This window comes from Protopterus annectens, chromosome 7.part0 (assembly GCF_019279795.1).
Source record: "Protopterus annectens isolate FY-2018-M chromosome 7.part0, PAN1.0, whole genome shotgun sequence".
NCBI classification, from domain to species: Eukaryota; Metazoa; Chordata; order Ceratodontiformes; family Protopteridae; genus Protopterus; species Protopterus annectens.
Window position 1 is genome coordinate 1,427,586,435 of NC_056739.1, and position 18,951 is coordinate 1,427,605,385.

At 39.5% G+C, this 18,951-nt stretch overlaps 1 long non-coding RNA gene across 2 annotated transcripts in view; it reads right to left on the minus strand.

The window, feature by feature from the left end:
- Nucleotides 1-18,951, minus strand: part of LOC122807068 — a 959,887-nt gene that overhangs the window by 312,901 nt on the left and 628,035 nt on the right. The window contains exon 3 of one of the 2 annotated variants that reach the window (XR_006365586.1): nucleotides 9,019-9,107. The exons of the other annotated variant lie outside the window; for it this stretch is intronic. This is a non-coding gene — a long non-coding RNA (uncharacterized LOC122807068). Of the gene's footprint in view, nucleotides 1-9,018; nucleotides 9,108-18,951 lie in introns of those variants that run through there. 2 annotated transcript variants of the gene reach the window in all.

Genomic DNA, 18,951 nt, shown 5'->3' on the forward strand with positions numbered 1-18,951 from the left:
TTTAGAATAGGCTTGAATTAAAAAAGGGCTTCCTAATTTCATCTTTTCCTACTGCCTTTTCCACATCAATGCCTCGTTCCTCAACCTCATAACTGAAATCTTATCACAGCTCATAAATTAATTTATTCTTCAAGCCAGGGCAAATTAAAATTCTCCCAGAATGATGTAGATCATAACTGCTAATTATACTTGCAATAAATGCTTCCCAGGGAAGAAGTATTAATCAAGAATTAGACAAGCATGAAAGCACTATATTTAGGCATTCATTTGCAAAAATAAACGTTTTTAAGACAGAAACAATCTGAATATGATTAAGTTTGGAGACAACGATTTTAATCAGAACAGAACAAATGATATGCAAGCCCAATTTTATGGTTAAACAGTTAACTTTTGAAGGGGCTAGGTTCAAGTCCTAAATGAGGCATGCATTTCTTTAGTGCTGTGTTTGCACTAAGCCCTCTATCCCAAAAATTTATAACTGATATAGCAGCTCATTTTGCACACTGATGGTGCCTTCTTCTTTTTTTTTCTGATTACTTAACTTATTGTGTTGGTGGATTTTGAATCATGCTTGTGTGCCTGGATTGGGATGCTGTGTTAATGCCCATCCTCAGTTTTCAATATCTATCTAGGTGAATGACATCTCTTCGTGAATACAAAATTATTTTTCAACAGTGTACCCACATTTCAATGGTTTCAATACCACAAAGGAAGAGCAGCAGAAACAGACATCTGGGGGCTTTAAGTCTAAGTCCAGTTTGAATGCATAGTTCCTTACTGCTGTGCTCGTGGAATTGGACTTGTAGTTTAGGAAACAGTGAGTGTTTCTTCCCGGGCTTCATCTGAGCCATTCCAAGTCAGACTTTCCCGGTAAACAAATGTTAAATAAACAAATAAATGGGTTGATGTATTCTTTCCTTTCCCCTTTTTGCATAACTACTTGATGTATTTAATGGGGATAGAATGGAGACGGAAAGTGTTCCTGCATATAGACTGATCTGATGTGCATTGTTGTACTTCTTGTCTTCCGCACTGACATCTGTCTGTGAGCTTAAATCTTAGGCAGTGAAATAAGTGCATAGATTCATAAATGTTTACTAGGCTAATGACCACATGGCCTTTTTAAGCCTAGCCATGCATCACAAATCTCAACAAATTCTGGTATCTTTGTTAACTGTAAGGAGGTGCTTGGGAGGTGAAACATTTACAAGCAGGGTCCTGGGAGATCAACAATTTACAGCCTGCCACAGTTAACGTCATATGCAACTTAAAGTAAAACAAAACTAAAGTAGTTAATTTTTCACTTAAAGTTCTTAGCAAAAAGCCAGATGATGCATGCAACAGACTAACACTCATTTCATGTGGTACCCTGACAATGTTGTGGGAAACATCAGTAATGGCATATCAATATGGTGCATGATATGTGCAAGTAATCACTGCTGATGTTAGTGTTGTGCTAGTAATTAAATATGTGGGTCTGTTGTGTAATGAGAGCCTGTACTTTGTGTGTGCCTTACAATTTGAGTTGCAATTGCACAATCTCAGAGTTAATGCACACAGGTAAGGGTAGGTGTGGGGAAGTGAATTTTCCCACGCTGAGGAGTAGGATTCGTAAAGACCCCCCCCCACCCATAAAAGCTTGTTTAATTGTTTATACTCCACTGTTTTGGGGCAGTTGTTTTTCACAAAGTGGTATATACTTAACTTGGTGTGTGATTGATAGACAGGATGTGTCTGAATAGAGGTTTCAATGTCATTTTTTCAGTTAATTGTGGATAGATAATTGAGTGTTCAATAATACTGCAGAGTATTTTTATCTATCTGTCTATCTACATACATAAACATATAACTATACAGAGATTCATGTGTACTTAAAATAATCTAAACAACATTATCAACAGCAAAAATATGTAAATTCTAAAATATCTTGACAAAAAAATATTGAAAAACAGTCAGCGTTATACTAGGGAAAGGTTTATTCCCATTTCCCACAGCTGTGCAATATTAGAGTTGTTATATGTAATTAGCAGGAAGGGAGAGTTGCTGGGGAGGCTTGCAGTCAATATTGTACTGGTTATATTATTTTAAATATACTCATATATTTATATAGCATTTATATATATATATGTATATAGCATATATATATATATAAATAAATGTGTGTGCATGTATGTACACACACACACACACACACACATATATATATATATATATATATATATATAGGTCTCCTTCTGTTTATCAAAAATACAGTTTGTTGAGAAACAGAAGGTCGAATCCACTTAAGTGAAAGTGCACTACGTCAGAAGTGTACTTTCGTGAAAGACGATTTGCCATAGCATGTTACAGTGGGGATAAGAAAATATATCTTTTTCCCCACTATAGTGCGATCTTGGAGTTAGTATATTTAAGTATGGAGGTGTGGGTGCTGCAGGGGGGGGCTTACCCTACTGCAAAACAGTGTTTACAGTATTTTTTTTTCAGATTCATTGAATCTGCTTTTGCGAAAGTGCACTTTCGATGTAGTGCACTTTCCAATTTTGCGGAAGTGTGGTTTTGCTTTTCTTTTTATAGATTGTGAAATTTTGATAAAAAAATAGTCGTGTGTGTGTGTGTGTGTATGTATGTTTGTGTAGATATAGATACAGATATAGATATAGATAGATATAGATATATATACACAAAACAAGCAATATACAGAACTGAAAATACTAATGTGCATGTGTAAAATATCATATCCATCCAAAAACACACTAAAATGCCACTGCACTAATCAACAAAAGCTTATTTATTTATGCCAAGCCCCTTGACAGCAAACTAGGTTTTGTTCATTGTTTTTGATTTGATTATGTGTGTGTCTATATATCTCTAGCTATACATATATTTACATATGCATATATATATATATATATATATATATATATATATATATATATATATATATATATATATATAAATTGTAGGACACCCAATCAAAAGGAGAGTGTGCCTATATTTGTTTTCTTGACACAGGCAAATGGTCAACACATTTGTAATATCGACATTACCTGGGTAGGGGAATATTCACTTTCCCCAGGGATTTTGCATTCTCTGACTTAGTATATATAATTATCATGGAGTCAGATGGGTGCAGGGGGTTCCACATCAAAACTTTTGGTGTTGGTTTAGTCGGTTCCAGGTTAATACCTGCAATATGCATTGTTTGCCTGATCTAGTGTTCAATATCCTTATATATGTGTGTGTATGTACGTGACAGCTGTTTGCATTTGAGAGATTACACAATTCCTGGTTTTGGGAATATGCCCTTATCTGTTTTTCTGTGCAATCTCTGTGTTAGTAGTTGTAATTAGCAGGGGGTCTGTATATGTGTGATGTTTCTTTGCATTTTTTTTTTAATAAAATTTTGCATGTGCTGAGGCTGTTTCTCAGAGCATGTGTACTTGTGTGTTGATTTTCATATTTTTGACCTTATAATGTCAATGTTTTACAGTTCACATTAGGTGATTTCAGTTTTATGTAGTACACATAAACAGAGGGAGAAAGTCAGAGGTAGATATAGATACATAAAACAAAACAAAAAAACCCAGCAGTCAAGTAGAAAAAAAAATGCTTTAATAACACCACACCTAACACCAGCAACAACACAAAGCAGGTTTCTCACCTCAAAAAAGGAACTTCTTCATTACTGACCAAATCATATGATGAACTTATTTAAAAACTCCCTGGTGAGAAAACTTTGTACGTATAGAACAATACACTAAAACTTTTAATAAATTAACAATTCAAAATGGTCTAGATAGATTTCACCCATTATTGAAAAAATAAATTGTTTTACATAATATACAGTTGAGGATTCTGTATGATTATGGTGCCAGCAAATGGCCAAAAGCAAAAAGTACAGATAATACTATTTAGAAAAAAATGTTTAACTTAGTACTGCAGATTAAATAAAGCCTACACGGTCCACTAAATATCATGTTAAAAATGTTTAACTTAGTAGTGCAGATTAAATAAAGCCTACACGGTCCACTAAATATCATGTTCACGTAGTGATGTGATGCACACATGGTAGTGCACCATTTTGCACGAGCAAACATGGTAAATATTGCGTCGATCTAATTAGAGCATAAGCAGCTGAACTGTATGCTAATCAACCAATTCAAGATGGAAGAGCTTTTCAAAAAGCTATAAAGTAATCATTTAGACTCAGTGTAGGTTTTCACTGTGAATTTCAAAATGCGTTTTAATATAACAATGGATGGTGATACTCTTCACGGAAACACTGTTAGGGGCTGCAGTTGCTGTTATTCATATGTATGTGTCCAGAGAGCACCCCTGCAATACCAGGCTACAACTCTTACCACACTTTTCGGCACCAAACCAGGATCGAAACACTAAAGGTGGAGGAGTGTCCATATTCACCAAGGATATTCACAGCACCAGGTTAGTTGCCCAACACAATGCGTCTAAAATTCTCCAGGTGCAACTAACACTAGATAAGACTGCAATCCAAATTGTAGCTTGCTACAGATCCCCCACCATGCCCCAAGATTCTCACTACACCTTTCTAAACCTACTGGAAAATATTAAGATACAACCAAACAGCCTAATACTGGGTGATTTCAACTACCCTGCCATTAAATGGGAAAACTACTCGTGTACCAACACCTTTGCCCAACAGTTCTTGGAATTCATAAATTCCAGTGCCCTGGATCAACTAATCCATAGTCCCACCAGGGGCTCTAATATCCTAGACCTGGTCATTACCAACATGGGAAATCAATGCTCCACACCTATGGTCACCCCCTCGTTGGTCAGGTCAGACCATAAGCTAATCACCCTTAACATCCACATCCCACCCCCACCCCCCAGTAAGGAAACCTCCATAAAAACCTTCTCCAAAGCCAACTTCATGCTACTCAAGTCAGAAGTGACAAACTTCATGACACCCATGCAGACAGGAACTGAAAGTTCGACTGCTGAGTCCTACACTAAGGTTCTGTATGAGCACATCCACTCATGCATGAATTGTGCCATCCCAAATAGAGCCAATATGCTGTCCTCCAAAAAAAAGGAAGCCAATCTGGTGGTCCCCTGCCATAAACAAACTTTACAACAAAAGGAAGAAACGTTTGCAGAAAAGAGGAAAATCTACCTTATCAGCCTCAGGAGGAAGCTGAGATCCTTCATAAAATCCTCCAAAGCTTGTTACGAAAATAAAATTGCCAAAGATTCCAAAGACAACCACAAGGCATTCTATAACTATGTCAAGAATCTAAATGGCAATGCTCTGATCTGCTCTGAGCTACAACAGAATGGCATTAAATATGCTGATCCCAAGGATATTGCCAATATCCTGGCAGATCGATTCAGTGCCAACTTCACCCCCCTCTCACCCCCTAAACTGCCCATCTAAATACCGGAAGATTGCCAAATTCCGGTAATAATGGCCACACAGGTAAAAGACACACTCTCCAAAGCTAAGAATACAGCATCCATGGGACCAGATGACATCCTGGGCTGTGTACTACATGAACTACAAAATGAACTGGCACTTCACCTAAGTGTCATGTTTAATCATACCCTCACCTCAGACTTAATGCCCACTGAGTGGCGCACAGCTACAGTTATCCAACTCCACAAGGGGGGGATCCACCTTGGATCCCGGGAACTACCACCCCATCAGTCTGACGAGTCTGATCTTTAAGGCCATGGAATGTATTATCATGGAACTTATAATAAACAAAGACATTGGCAATCTTCAAACACTGGACCCACACAGTTTGGGTTCTTGACGGGCTGATCTTGTCTCCTGAACCTTATTGACTTCTTCGAATCAGTTTTCAGAGCCATGGACGAGGGTAAGGCAGTCCACACAGCCTATCTGGACCTCACCAAGGCCTTTGTCACCATCCCCCACTCTGGAATCATAGATAGACTTACTAAGCTGGGCATTAATTCCTACATTACTCAATGGGTTGCCAACTGGCTTACTGACAGAACCCATACTGTAAAAGTAGCTGACTCCAAATCCAGCTCCAGACAAGTGACAAGTGGAGTACCTCAGGGTTCAGTCCTGGGACTGGTCTTGTTTGGCATCTACTTCTCTGAAGTACAGGCCAACACTAAGGGACTCTGGCTAACAAAGTTAGCAGATGACTGCAAACTGAGAGCCATTATTGAATCCCCAAATGATGTGGATACTCTACAAAAGGGCCTTACAGAAACAGATGCTTGGTGCCAGAGCCATGGGCTCAAACTCAATGACAAGAAATGTATAGTTATCCCCTTTGGGAAAAAAAATGTACCCATGAATTACCACATAAGTGGCAGTGCAATAAACACTGAAAGTGTGATAAGAGACTTCGGGACACAGGTAGACAGTGGTCTCACCTTCAATAACCACATCACCACAACAGTCAGGAAATCCTTCTATGTGGCACACCTCATCACTAAGGGCTTTTCATCCAGAAAAAAAGGAGGTCATTGTCCCACTGTACTCATCCCTCATTAGACCCATTATAAAATACAACACCCCATTTGGTATGTGCCTCTCAAGACATCTGCAACAACTGGAAAGGCTGCAGAAATACATCACTAAAAGAATCACAGGCCTAAAGCAGATTCCTTATGCTGACCGCCTTAAAAAACTCCAACTATATTCTGTCACATATCGTCTACTCAGAGGCAATCTCTGCTTAACATACAAGGCCATGTCAAACCCAGAGCTGTTGGACATACTATACTTAAAGAAATCCCAATCCCTCAGAGCCACATGCTCCAGGGATCTAAACCTTATCATCACAATAAGCAAAACATGCTGGAAGGATAGGTTCCTGACCCTGAGACTCCCCAGACTCTGGAATAAACTGCCCATACATGTCAAGCAGAGCGCCTCTTTGGCCTTCATCAAAAGGAACATTGATGACTGGATGGGAGAAAGGAAATTCACCCCAGGGATCACATCAGTTGCCCTGCAAGACAAGGGTCCAGCGAAGTAAATAGTGTGGGAAGAAATAGCCAGGGAATTGTTATGGCTAGGCTTGTATAGGCCCTAGGGCCGATAGCTTAGTACCAACCTATGAACCTATGCAACAAGTACAACTCTATGCTGCTGCTACTGCTGCAAATTGAATGCAGCCAAGAAGAATAAGGATATTTAGACACCTATTAACTTACCACTGTCTACATGATGTGGACATTTTAGAGTACTGCAGGGTGGATAGAGGCACAGTACAGGAACGCTGCAACCTCTGTCATCCACAGCTGAGACAAGTGCAAACCAAGGGGAACCAATACATGTTGAGACTAAGGTATTTGCAGCTCTTAGAGTTTTAGCTAAAGAAACCTTTCAGAGGTCAACAGGCCATATGCTGGGGATATCACAGGAATCAGAATCCAGGATCCTACATCAGTTCCTGAATGCTATACTACAACATGCCACTAATTGCATACAATTTTCCCCATATACACATGGGAATATCAGGCTGACTACACAACTGCAAGAGCAAAACTCTTGAAACCCAACTGATGTTGTGGATACACATCATTAGTGCTTGACTTCCCCACCCCCCCCCCCAAAAAAATAGGAAAATGACAGTTTGTAGAATCCAAGGAATAACACATATTCCACCTGTTATGACTGCTTCCTACACAATTTTAACAAAATGTGTACACATGTACAACTCACAAGAAAATTTTATACAATTGCCAGACACCTCCCACTGTGCCCAGAACTCCCCTGGTGGTGTCTATGGGCCATCTTAGAAACATTACACCCTTATGTTGTTGACAATATAGTGTTTCACATTGCAATGGAATAATATAGAAAAGAGTGTAAGGTAACCAGTTTTAACAAAATGCCTGTGCCAAGAATGAAGTATAAGAAGTGCATACAAATAACAGTCTCATCCCCTAATGGGTATAAATAACAGTTCTCTTCATAACATGTGAACAAATCTAGCATGTACCTGAAAAATGCAAGCATGCTTTAGCAACATCAGAAGCTTTCTGTGTAGATACATTTAAATGAATATCAATACACAAGTCTTCTCACCTTCAAGTTTCCTTGCTACATGGTAAATTATGATATAGACTTATGCATCTGAGCACAGTGAAGATGTAAATGAGATAAGAACCCATTAGAATAATTGCTGAATCCCAAACTGTTGGCTTCGTGTAGAAGATATAAATACTACCTCAGTGTTTGTTGATAATGGATTACAACTCTGAATGGTTAGTGGACGGAAATGGAATACACAACAATTCAGACACCCTCACCTGCAGTGGTTGTGTCAGCCAGGTTAGATTTACAAGATGTGGTAGTAACTGTATCAAGGTTTTAAATGTAAGTAAGCAGCATACATTTCACAGTTTCTCTTCAGTAATAACCAACTCTCTTTCCCTGCATTTGTTGAAAACTGTATATTATTGACATTTAATATTCTCACACATTTTAAGGACAATGATACAAAATGCCTTATGTACTCCATGTCATATATTACTGCTCAGATAAGTGAAAAATGAACACCATACAAAGATAAGATAAGCTAGAGCTGCATTTCTGCAAACAATAGTTATAAATAATTGTGCAATCTCTCATTACACTACATCTGAAATTAACACAAGGGTACAAACTACGCAGAAGTGTAAAAGTGCCATATGTCTTGTTAATACTATGAATGATTTTGGACTTCCTTGTATGCACAATGATTTTCACTCCTCCTGCAAATCTGTTTCTGTGGCAAAGAGAGATAAGATACTCTGTTTTCTGGGCTCATTGGTGTGAAAGTTCAATTCCTCACTTATGTAAAAATATTTTCATGTGTACTAACATTTAACTTATACTGTTGTTTATTTTATAGACTTTTATCATATATAAAACAAATTAAGCTTTGTTGCTCACATTTGCATGTTGCTTACCATCACACAAACTTGTACTAATGGCCCACACATGAAGCAGACAGAACACCTACAGACAGGATACAGACATTCTTTATTTCAAAAAGGATACCTTGTTGCATCTTTTGTTTTCCATCACACAAACCTGCTAAGTGGCAGTGCATGGCTGTTAGTGACCTTCTCCAACCCCAGCAGGTCTAGAACACCTGCAGAGAGGAAGCAGACAATAGACAATTTCAAAATGGACTCATCCTACCAAGTATTTTTGGCACTGTGCAAACATGCTAAAGAGTGCTGCACAGTGGTTAACACACAGAAGTTAATAATGAATATGAAAACATTCAACTGCATTTTAACTGTTGCTGTGGCAGCAGGCGTAAGTATAGTGCTGCAATGCTAATGACCCTGGGTTCTAATACAGCAAATTCCAAATATTTTAAATGTTGTTCCATTTTACGTTATATTAAAATTCACATAAAAATATTACACACTCCCAATTTTGTTAAAGGTTGCAATTTTAATAAATTCACATTAATTATTTGTGTGAGTGAGGTATACAGACTAATATGTTTCTGTAATCATAAATGTGTTCTCTGACCTTGGATGGCCATCAGAATTTAATAATAGTCATACACACAGGGATATATAAACCAGGACCTTGTCAGGTCTCATACATACATGGTTAACCCCTCAGTCTGTCATGTATATTTATATGTAAATAATGAGCATATCTGAGAAGCACTTCTGTGGCAAAGATGAAAAAGTATTACTGCTGTGTAAAAAATGTTTTGTCCCTAATGCACAAGTTTGAATCCCACATTGTACAAATTAATTTTATCAGTGTATTAAGCCACGCAATGTATGTGTCAGATTGTAAAATGCATGCCCAAAGTGCATGTCTGCAAAGTTAAATCACCTATCAGTTACAGTGGCAAACACCCTGAAACTAATGACAACTGTTAGATTAACCTTCCAAATTCAAATATTGCTTTCCTCTCTGTTTGCCACTGTTGTTCTCCACTTAATATCATGCAAATGTGGTTGGCATTGTTGTTCAGGTTTACACACTACCAGTAATAAATCATTCTTAATTATTGCTGCTCTCCCTGGTTGAATATGTCTGGTGGTATAAGACAAGATGCACAATTTAGGGAACAGAGGTGGGGTGTTGAGGAGTCCAAAATGTTCAATGGACTCCTTGTAAAGCATCACAGCAAACGGCTATTGCAGAGGGATTATACCAGCTCCCAGTAAAAGTCTGAGGCTTGGAATAGTTTGGGCAAGGCTGCCTCCAGTATGACTGGTATTTCACCCACTGGAGACCAGTGTAGGCATCACTTTAATGACCTGAAAAGGAATAAGACAGATGCACTCAAGCAGAGCCTGGATGAGTTCAGGAATGTTGACATCTCACAGTTGTGCAAGTATACTGATAAAGAAAATTGATTGTAAATAGGAAGCTGCATATAGGCAAGAATGGTATGCATAATGCTCTTCTGTTGTTCTCAGCCAATGCAAAGATTATGGCAAATAGTGAGGCCTATGGTGGGTGTCTATGCAGACTGAGGGAAGAACAGGGTATGTACACAGCACAACAGAACTATTACTTTAGCTAAGTTATTTCTTTTCTATACAGTTGTAGCAAAGTAAGCATGCCTATCTTAACTGTAAAAGCAACCATGCATGCTTCAGTCAGTAGCACAAGCCATCTGTAGCAGTCAGGTCTAATAATGTAGTTATATATCAGTTCAAAATCAAACCACAAGTAACAAATATATAGTAAAATCCAACATATGACATAATTTAATTTCAACACAAATGGCATAATGCCCTGTTGTTAACTTAATCTGTATAACTGAACCAAGCATATGTGCAATATATACACGTTGCAAGGATTACTTTCAGCAGTCCTTACTTATAGTTTATAATTGTTCAGAAGTATACTTAAATGTAAAGGCTGAGATAAAATACTTTATTTTTGTGATAATACAGTGCATGTTACATATGATGGCACTAATTTTATCTCTTTTTTTCTTCTCTCACCCCAACCTTTATCTCTCTATCTTTATTTTTTGTCATTAAAGTGACTGAGTGTCATCCATCTCTGAAAAATCACAAAATTCTTTACAGCACAGGAAGGTAGGCCAACCACCATGGCTCAGCCTGTCTCCACTCCTCTGGCTCCTATGCCAATGCCCAGCACATCTTGGACCCAACCTAACAGTACTGCCTCTGCTGCCCCTGCACTAAATGGGTCTAAACATCAGATAGCAATAACACAGCAGCTGGTGCTGTGGTACGATCCAGGAGCACTGGCAGTGGTGGGGATTTTATCACCTGCCAGGAGATTCCAGGATTGGTGAGGAGGGACACATACCTATGCTGGATGAGGAGGCTGTTCTCAGCCATGGTCTGTAGGAGAAGATGTCAAGCACTCCAACAGCCAGTGGAGTAAGGGAACAGTGATGACAGTCTTGGGGATGAAGACTAGATTCTCACTGTCCCCATGTGTGATGAGGATGGACATCTGATGTCACCTGCTTAACCCCAACCATAGTGTCCCCTAAACTTTTCCTGCCCTCACTGTCCCTGTGTCTTATCTTGTTCATCCTGATTGTTTGCATCTGCTTCCTCACCTACCTACTTACCTGACCCAGAAATACCTGCATCCTTTTCCCAACATTCCTCTCTTACTGAAGTACAAAAAAGTAAACTCCTGTCCCACAAACAAATATAGTCCCATACTTAGCTCTCCACCTTGCACACATCTTCTTGACACACTTGATTCGGTCCAATTGGCTATACAACATGAATGATTTGTTGTCACCCCTTTTTTTGAGCTGATAGTCCGATTTCAGCTAATAATCTGCACATATTTTCATGTTATAGTTTTGAAGAAGTGGATAGCTATAATTCTTTCTCCCCTCACTCCTGCACCTTCCTATATTGCTTTCCCTTTGTTCTTCCTCCTGCTTGTCCCCCATTTCACTGCTTTCCTATCTATCCCATTCCAACACCTTTAATCTTGTCAGAAAATAGAATCACACACAACACACACAAGTTAAAAAAAGCAATGGAGCCCTTCACTTTTTGGCCCCTTGTTTCTGTGGAGTTTGGACCAATGATGCCAAACGATAGTTAGGAGCTCTTCACTGGTGTGATTACCTGCACACTGCACTGAGGTAACACACAGTGAATGTAGTATAAATGATTATTTAATTGCATTATCAATACATATTTAAAGGTATTAGCCAGACTTGGTTTCAAACCCATATCATCTGGGTTCCAAAATTAATGGATCAATGCATTAACACCTGCTTCCACAGATTCCACTAAGCAGCAGGTTTGTTTCTTACACTCAGTACTCAGAACTCTCATAATTTTAGCAATGGGGCTTATGTTTGCTCACTGCTTAACAATGAGCAAACAGGAAAAGATTAGAAATGTGTATCTCACATGTACAAACACTTTGCCTTTGATTGCACAAACTAGCTGCTTGGTGTTGCTCTATCGAAAGTGCAAAATACATGTATTACTTATGTTTACTGTCCATTTAGACTTCATCCCATGAAAGTACATGTAAAAACACAAATAAAAGGAAGGCACTTTTTAAGAAAAGAACACATATTTACACTGAAGCAATCTGTTACCTCTACCCATACACTTCAGACATGGTCTTTCAGTACCTGTTTACAAATATATCAACTACACTAGAGAAATAAATAACAAATGCTTTCTTATATGCCATGCACATCTTTATACTAACAAAACACATTCAGATTTTCCAGTACTTGTTGTAATGTGGACAAATGTTTACATATAGTTTGCAAAGCTGTATTTTTAAAGTATACCAGCACATTGGAAACACAACAGCAAATGCTGCACTTTGGTGTACTGAGGTCTTGTCACAAACCATTTATTCCAATACATATGACATTTTAAGTTGAATAGACAACTAAGCACAGATCTGTGTGTGGCTGTCAGCAGACATACACACCCAGAGGACATAGAAAATCTGATAGCTGACAGTTTGTCTGGCATGTCACCACCCTGTCACCACTGGCCATCAGCTAAAATATACATGCAAACATTACTCAGTTATTATTCTCAGCAGGGCAGCACATTTGTGTGCTCTCTATGACCAATAACACAGAAGCAATGGGCCTGGACAACATCATAGGTTGCTTATAGGGTGACTTAAAACCTGACCTACCAGACACAGTTGGATCTGTATGTCAACACAGTCTTGAGATAGCCTATGTTCCCATAGAGGGTTGTACAACAACATGTATCGTTCTGACTTGGGGTGGCCATCACCTGATGCATGGAGTTATACACCCATCCTGGATTTTCTCATCTGTGAGGTAGACCAGTCACCATGAACCTTCTCTAAAAGGACACAGGTAATATCCTGATTGTGTACTAAACCCATGTTTGATTTTTTCTGCCTAAATCATGTCTGTTACATCTGTTCACTGTTTTCAAGAGGGTTGCCTAAGGCATGCATGATGGCAAGACTGTCATCCTGTATGACTTAATCTGGCCAAGGCATTTGACACAAATTAAAAGTCAGGTATTACAAAGAAACTGTCATAAATGGCCATAAACAGCTATGTCACCAAGTTGGTAGACAACTGGAACACATACATGACAGAGAATCACTGTTTTCAGAGTGTGAAATCACCTCTATCTAGAGTCAAGTGACCAGGTTGGTATCTCAGAGCTCTGTGGTAGGCCATTTCCAGTTCATTATTTAAGTGTCAGACATCAAAACTGACTTACACATCCTTTCTCCAACCAGCTTTGTGAAGGACTAAAAATTGTGGACAGTCATTGAATGTAAATGTGGTATTGGTATAATGCATACAGTATCAACACACGTAATGGATTGAAGCTACAGCCATGGGGACATGGTAGATGAAGGAAACTCATGATGGGATTAGTTCCATTATGAACGCAGATACACAAGATAATTATAATATGAACAACACACCCCTATGAGTAGACCAAGTGGTATGCGTACCTGTCAAATAGCCAGGATTGCTTGTCATTTCTAATACATGCAAAATAGTGTCCCGCTGAACACCTCTGGCAGATGTTATATTATGATGGAGGTGTGCTTGATTCCCCTCAGAGATAGCTGACAAATCATAATAGTTGTACAAGCGTGTTCTTGCAGAACCATCTATGATCACTCACAATCAATTACTGGTGATATTATTCTGATATTGTCCATGATAGTGTGTGCTTCTGTCTACTGTTGTCCATGGGCCTGTTACTATGTATCCCACTTGGTTGAAACCTATGCTGACAATACATTCATATTCAGGCAACTCATTTTGCACAGTTTCACAATATGCACATAATCCCTATTCTATATGGCATCCCTGATATATGTTGTGTCCACTGTTCATGTCAGGATGCTAATATCACAAAGTATCTACTCCATTGATATGTCATCATGCGTGACAGTCAACAATATGCAATAACTGTGCAGTCCATGCTGTATCATGTCAAAATGTAATTTATTGTTCATGCTGCAACTGTCTTCATTGACATGCCCTCATCTGTTGTACATTACCATCTTTCACATGTCCTTTTTCCCTGTGTTGATTCCTACAATTCATTTGTGTCCCTTATCAACATACACACTTCCCATGACCATTTATTTATAATGCAGTCTCTGTACTCTTAAAGAGCATGTTGTAAACACCCTCTCTAAGGCCAAAACACAGCATCTGTGGGACCTGCTAACGTCCCTGGCTGTGTCCTACATAGGCTCCAACAAGAATTGGTAATACCATTGGGTACTCTTTTCAATCACAGTCTAAGCACTGTCTTCATCCCAGCTGAATGGAAAATGGCTGCCATTATTCCCTTGCACAAAGATGATGCTTCCGCTGACCATGGGAACTATAGACCTATTAGCCTGACTAGCCTTATCTGCAAGCCCATGGAAAAAATCATCATGGACCTTATCAACAAAAATATTGGTAATCTCCAAACACCTGACCTTACTCAGTTTGGATTTGTCAAAGGGAGATCATGCTGGTTAAACCTGGTGGAGTTCTTTGAGACGGTCACCAAGACCTTGGATGAGGTGAAATCTGTGCATACAGCATACCTAGACTTGGCCAAGGCTTTTGACACTATCCCCCACTCAGGCATCATTGACAAACTCACCCAGGTAGGTATCAACCCTTATATTGTTAGATGGGTCACTAACTGGCTCACTGATAGAACACATATAGGGAAAATAGGGGAATCTACCTCCAACAGCAGACCTGTAACCAGTGGTGTTCCACACGGATCAGTTCTGGGACCTCTACTGTTTGGAATCTATTTCTCTGAAGTACAAGCAAAAACTAAAGGTCTGAGGCTGACAACGTTTGCTGATGACTGCAATTTGGGAGCTGTCGTAGAATCCCCAAATTATGTCAACATCCTGCAAGAGGATCTTACACAAACAGATGGTTGGTGCCAAAGTCATGGCTTTTAAACTCAATGCAAAAAAATATATATTATCATCACTTTTAGTAAGAGTGATCTTCCTGCTAACTACCACATTAATAGCAACACCCTAAATATGCACTCAGTGGTGAAAGACCTAGGCACACAGGTTGACAGCAATATTACCTTTGATCACCATATTTTCATGGTGGTAAGAAGGGCATTCTATACAGCTCATCTCATAAGTAAGGGCATTGCCATCAGAAAAAAAGTTATACCCTCTCTGTACTCTTCTTTCATCAGGCCAATAATTGAGTACAGTGCCCATTTTGGTATGCACCTTTCCAAGCACCTGCGGCAATCGGAGAAACCACAAAGGTTCCTCACAAGTATAATTCAAGATCTTCAGTATCTGTCCTATGTGGATTGTCTGAAATAACTGTCACTTTATTCTGTTTCATAAAGAGTACTCAGATGTGATCTCTGCCTTGCATACAAGGCAATCTTGGACCCTACTTTATTAGAAATGCTGCACATCTGCAAGTCAAATGGTACGTGGGTTGCTCACTCTAAAGACCTTAGCCTGGTATGTGACATTAATAGAACCTACTAGAGGGACAGATTTGTCTCCCAGAGATTTACACATGTCAATCAGAGCACCTCATTGGCACTCTTCAAATGCAATCTGGACGATTGGATAGGTAACCATGAGGGGGTTTCACCTGCGTCGCTCTTGGACACAGGCATTAGGTGCTGATCATGGGAATAAGGGTAGAACTAGGCTAGGCTACTAAGGGCCCTAGGGCCATTAGCCTAATAACTATGATCATATTTCTTAACTTGATAAACTCAATGATCACCGTGTCCTGGTGCCCCAGGAACACTATCTGCCTTTAAGTGACTTGCTCAGTCAAACCATTTGCTACAGGAAGCAGAGGGAATCAAACCTCCGATACAGCTCATTAACAACTCATAGCCCTAATGCTCTGAGATATATCTGTTCCATTTTTTCTTTGAAAATTAGTACCATCCTTGATGTGCTCATTGCTGATGCTGTTTGTCCTTCTGAACACCTGTTAAAGATTCTTATAAGTTCATCCCTGAGCTTGTCTTCAAGTAGCTTGTGGAGTTGATCATGTTAGCCATCAGTACCTGTAGTTTTGCCACTCTTAAGCTTCTGAATTGCTCCTTGTACTTCATCCTTAGTGTTGCCCTTACCTGTTTTTGCTCTTGCCCCCTTTGTGGGGGCCTTCAGGTAATTCTCCCATCTCCACCACATTTCTTTTTTCCTGCATAAATGTTTTCAAAAATTGAGCTATGGGTTGTTATGTTCCTTCCAAACTTCTAATCTGCAACCATCTGCCAGTTTGATTTTCCTGATGAGGTGCTCCCTACTTTCTTTAGGCAACAAGTCCATCACTTTCCCTGTGTTGTCTCCTTAGTCCCACCACAATTCTTTCCATTTCACTATTTCATTCTCTTTTGTATTCATTTTCATTTTTTCCTATATTGCCCATGATGTCCATTTCCTTTAAATGTTAAGCTTCCTTTCCTGTAATCATTGCTCAGCCTCATCTGATCCTGCTAGATATAGGCATCCCTAGCTACTCTGGCACCCAATACCAGCCTCTGATCTTGCGAAGATGTGAAGTAAAAAAAAAAAAAAAAACCTCCATTGCCTGATCTGTTACTGTAATGTAAGGAGCAAAACAAGTCTACTTTTTGCAGTAAATAAAAATCTTTAAATTTAAACTGTAGCAAACGTCTTGCTATGTTAGTAGCAAACAGCTGCTGTACTTTATGCCATACAGAGTGTGCTAAAGTGCTTCAGTTCTAACCAAAAGAAAATCTTTCCTTTTTAAGCTCTAGCAAACTGCTTTCTATAATGTACCAAGGGGCTGCTACTTTTTATGACTGAAGTGCTACAGTTCTGATCACAAATGCAATGCTGACATTGTGGTAATGCAGTAAACATCTCGTGCATCTTTGCATCAGGGCGGCTAACACTTTCCTATCTACTAGCTCCTCCTTCTATACTTCCCAGGTGTCATTTCTAATTACCCTGACATTGTAGCTTTAATTCCATAGCCCACTGTATATCACCTCTTTATTGTCTAGCTTTTTTTTTATTGATACGTTGAGCCTTAATTATTGTCTGCTTTCTTCCATTTCCATTTTGTTTCATCCCACCTAGATTGTCGTCCTGGTTTCTTTTCTTCCTTCATTCATTCTCTCTCTTCTTTTGATATTTTGATGGGGGTGGGGTCTGAGATGGAACTTTCCTCTAGTTTGATCGTCTTTAGTTTTTTTTTTTTATTATTCAGAAGAATTTCTACACATAAGGACCCATTCTAATCTGCTTTCTGGATATTTTACTATTTTTGTCTCTGTCTATCTAAATCTTTACCCATCCACCTTATTTGTCTTTTGATATACCCTTTCTTTCTCTTTTCTGCCTGTCTCCTTCCTCCCTTCCTGCATGCTGTCTCTTCTATTATTTCCATGGTATCACTTTCCCTCTGCCTTTTCCATGTTTTGAGGAACTGTTTGTAAATGTTTTCCTTGCTCTCCTTCAGTCACATATATCAGTCCCCGGGATTCATGAACCTTGCGCCAGGCGCCAGCATAGCGTCGGCGTTATAACGCCAAATATGGCTGCTTAGCGATTCAGGTATGAATGAATTCCACGTGCACTACCGGGCGCGCGACCGCCCCGCCCGGCGAGGTATGCAAAACACACTGTGTGCGGTATTGCACCATGCAAATGAGGGCAATAGCGATCCATGAAGTGGCGAGGCGTAGCGTAAGGCACGGCAATGTAAACCAAAAACGGTTTACATTTACCCAAACATACCGGAGGAGTAACGGAAGGCTGTCAAAGTCAGGTATCATATAGGTGCAATATGCCAATGTGGAAAGGCACCGAGAATGTCCAAAGAAAATATGCACAAAATGTAAAAAATGACATAAATGGCACGTACGTAGAAAGAACAGCAGACCCCCGGGATGTGTGCACAGAAGTTGTAAAGCAATGAAATAATGTGATAATGTCCGAAAAGAGCATTAGAACACAAATCAGCTGCACAGCCACCACACACCATAGTATGTATGTAAAGCTGCAACCCCAGCGCAATGGTTGTCAAGGAGTGGAGGTGGTGTCCGGCGCCGTAACCAGGTATTAGTAGTCAATTCCATGCAAATGAGGCAGATAATAGTGAATCGCAAAAACGGCGCCAGCGTAAGGATGGAGCAAACGGGTACTACACCGAGGAGTGGCCTACACGAGATACATGTCAACCACACAGGGTGTGCCACTGTAGGAGGAAGGATATTGGAGGACAGCAAATCTGGGCTGTACAATGCATATTACAGCATCATGACTGGCGTGTTAGGAAATAGATGCGCTGACAGTACAGAATGCGCGTACAAATGCATGTGCACGAGGACGACTACGTTCCCGAAACCAGTCATGTGACGGCCTCACCGGCAACAACCAGGGATATAGGAAGGTAATGCGGAGAATACGAGGAAATGCGGAAGCAGTGTAAATGTATCCGTAACGAGCAATTAACACCAATCAATGGGGGGGGGAAAAGGAAG